At 48.7% G+C, this 3,019-nt stretch overlaps 1 protein-coding gene across 1 annotated transcript in view; it reads left to right on the top strand.

Moving 5' to 3' along the window:
• ME2 (malic enzyme 2) overlaps window positions 1-3,019 on the top strand; it is a 41,215-nt gene that overhangs the window by 7,142 nt on the left and 31,054 nt on the right.

Here is a 3,019-nt window from a genome sequence, read left to right as displayed (position 1 = left end):
GGGTGGTGGAGGCAGGGAGCAGCTCCAGGTTACTGCCAGGGCACCTGCAGGGCTCCCGTGTCCCACTGCCGTGTCCCACTGCCGTGTCCCCTGGCTGCTGTCCCCACTGCCAGCGCTCTCCCGGGCTCAGCAGGGGCTGCTGGCGCTGCCTGGCTGACTGCCTGCGGGGCACAGAGAGGGAGGGGCTGAGCTCAGGCTTTGCAAAGGTTGGTTCTGAGTTCTGCCGGACACAGAAGGCATTAGCCTCTCTGTCCTAGCCCTTTTCCTGGAGGACTGAGGATTGGGACTGAGTCACATCACCTAAGAAACATCCCTCTGCAGAGCCCGAAAGAGCATCTAAAAATAAACCTCCATGGGAGCTAACTGGGAGGTAGAGATATCATGTTAATTCCATGCATTGCGGCAGACTTACACAAAAGTAACACTTCGTTCCCTTCACAAAACTCTTCCAGTTTCCACAAGCCCATCCTCAACCTCTTCTTTTTTTTTTTTTTTTTCCCCCCCTGCTGGAGTTGTAGTGGCCATCAGGAATCTCTAAGCCATGAAAGTGTAAATTAAAACTGGTAAGAAATCAGTGGAGGGCATGTCTGACAGTGGTCGAGAAAGGTGGCAAATCTACCTGTGTGTGACAGGGCATTTCCTGAGCAGTGGAGCTGTGTTCTTTTCCCCTTTCCTCCCTGGACAGCAGAGTGCGAGATCCCTCAGTCCTGCCCAAATCCACGCTGCCAAAGAGAGAGAGAGCTGTGGAAGGGAGAGATTGGCTGGCTGCAAAACTAAAATTGAGATTGCTGTGTCAGGGAAGGAGAAAAGAGTAAATTGATGTGATTTGTCAAGATCAGATTATCTCGAGACTTTCTGAGAGCTCTAAAGACTTTGACACGCCAGTGGAAATTACTTCAACCCCTGTAAGCTTTTCCAAATGCTGATTATGCAACAGTATTCAGAAACGAGAACAATAGGCCATTTCTTACTGTTTTTCTAGTGGTAATATTCTTCCATTTTTCTTTTGTTTTAACCCTGGAATTCTCTGCTGGCCTGAGCCCAAAGCAGTTTCTTTCTTGAGGAGTAGAAGGGAATAGGGAGCTTCTGGTAAATGGCAATTGATTTTTTGAATTTTTTAATGCCTCCAAGAAGTTAGACTTGTGAGAGGGAGCCCCATTGTGCACTAGTTTGTCTGTGCTGTCTCAGCCTGTCCTTCCTGCTGACGCCTGTTGGGTCAGTGAGCTCACTGACACTGCTGGATGCAGTATCTGTGTGGAAGTGCATTTTGGATATTCAGCAGGGACATCAATGATTTATTAAACACACTGAGTACTTTACCCCTGCTGCCCCACACGTGTGTATATATATTATCTACGTACAGAAACAGATAAAGGGTGTTATCTCTTGCTGTCAGCTTGTTGAGATTATCATGTTTTACTTGATTACATATAATTTTTACATCCTCTATCAACTCTGCAGAACGTTTGGTCTCCCCTAAGGCACGTGTCCCTAAAACAAGAGCTGCAGAAGGACAGCATCAGGGGCAGGAACCAGCCCTCACCCTTGTGCAAACCAATCTGCTGGAGTAGGTTTTTCCCTGACAGTTTTGTTTTCTTTTCTTGCCCACCCCTAGCTGTCTCCCGCAGCAGCTCTGCTGGTGTCTGTTCTGCCACATGGAGTGCCATCAGTGTCCCTGTCCCCACTGGAAGTACCTGTAGCGTTACCTGTGTGTTCGCTTGCTGTGGTGGAGTAACTGGTGACACTTCCCGGTGCACTTTAGATGGTGATGTTGGTTGTGGCATCAGTTCTTGGAGAGGTGTGTGGTTGTGTTTTGTACGGTGGGTTCTGTTAGCCCAGGAGCAGTGACTCTGTTCCTCTGTTAGCTTATCACACAATCCCAGGAGCACCGAGGCTGGAGAAGCCCTCCCAGACCACCCAGTCCAGCCTGTCACCCGATCCCCACCTTGTCCCCTGAGTGCCACCCAGGCCCTCCTCGGACAGGGATGGGCACTCCAGACCTTCCAAATCCTGGCCATCCGAACCATGGGGAAATTCCTCCTGGCGTCCACAAACTCCCCCTGCACTGACAGTGCCTCTCAGGTTTTTGGTTCAGCGTGAAATCCCATGGTTTATACATGCACATATTCGTGTGTATGTATGTGCCTGGAAACAGCAATAGGTGTGTGCATGGAAATGTGTGATAAATGTTAAAGAAACATTCACTGGTTAATAATCCCACACTGATCCTGAGGAGCTTTACCAGTGTCTTATCTTTCACACAGGTGGTCATCTTCTCAAATGTTACATTTAGCTCACAGTTAAATTTCATCTCTGTTAATTCACAGCTTTTTCACCCCAATTTATTTTCATGCACGCCTTTCACAAACTGTGATGAATTTAAATTATGTAAAGAGACAATTTTCTTAGCAGGCTTGTGCATGACCTCACTGACTTGTGGGAAATACCCTAACAGTACATTTCCGATTCAGAATGAAAAAATAAACAGAAAAAAAAAACCCTAACCGAAGTAAAGACTATTTGAACAAAATAAAAGGGATAGGACAGGAGTATGTAAAGAAAAGATTGTATGACCTTGAAGATGTAAAAAAGCTCCCTTCCCTTTCTCACCATGCTGGTTTTGAAACATTTAATTTATTTTAAAAGGTTTTAGGTTCAGGTGGGTTGAGCAGGCAGGGCGTGGGACAGGCGGTGCCTTGGTGTGGAAAGCAGGATAGACAGGCTGTGGGGAGGGAATGCAGGTGCTGAGAGGAGCAGTGCTGGAAGGGTTGTGATCGGTTTGTGGTCAGGAAGCGAGGGGAGCCGTGCACACCCCCGGGATTCCCCCGCAGTGCCGTGTCCTGCCCGGCTGCTCTGGGCACCGAGGGGTTCCCGGAGTTTGATCCCGCAGGTTTTACAGCTCTCCAAAGGGGTTGCTGCACCTGGGAACCTGGAGCTGTTTAATGTGTAACCAGCTGCCCGAGCTGCTGGGAGGGTCCCAAACCTCTCTTACCTTGGGCCAGGTGTTCTGCTGGGCACC

This window comes from Parus major, chromosome Z (assembly GCF_001522545.3).
Source record: "Parus major isolate Abel chromosome Z, Parus_major1.1, whole genome shotgun sequence".
Lineage (NCBI taxonomy): Eukaryota > Metazoa > Chordata > Aves > Passeriformes > Paridae > Parus > Parus major.
Note: the sequence above shows the minus strand (reverse complement) of the source record. Positions and strands in the feature narration are given on the sequence as shown.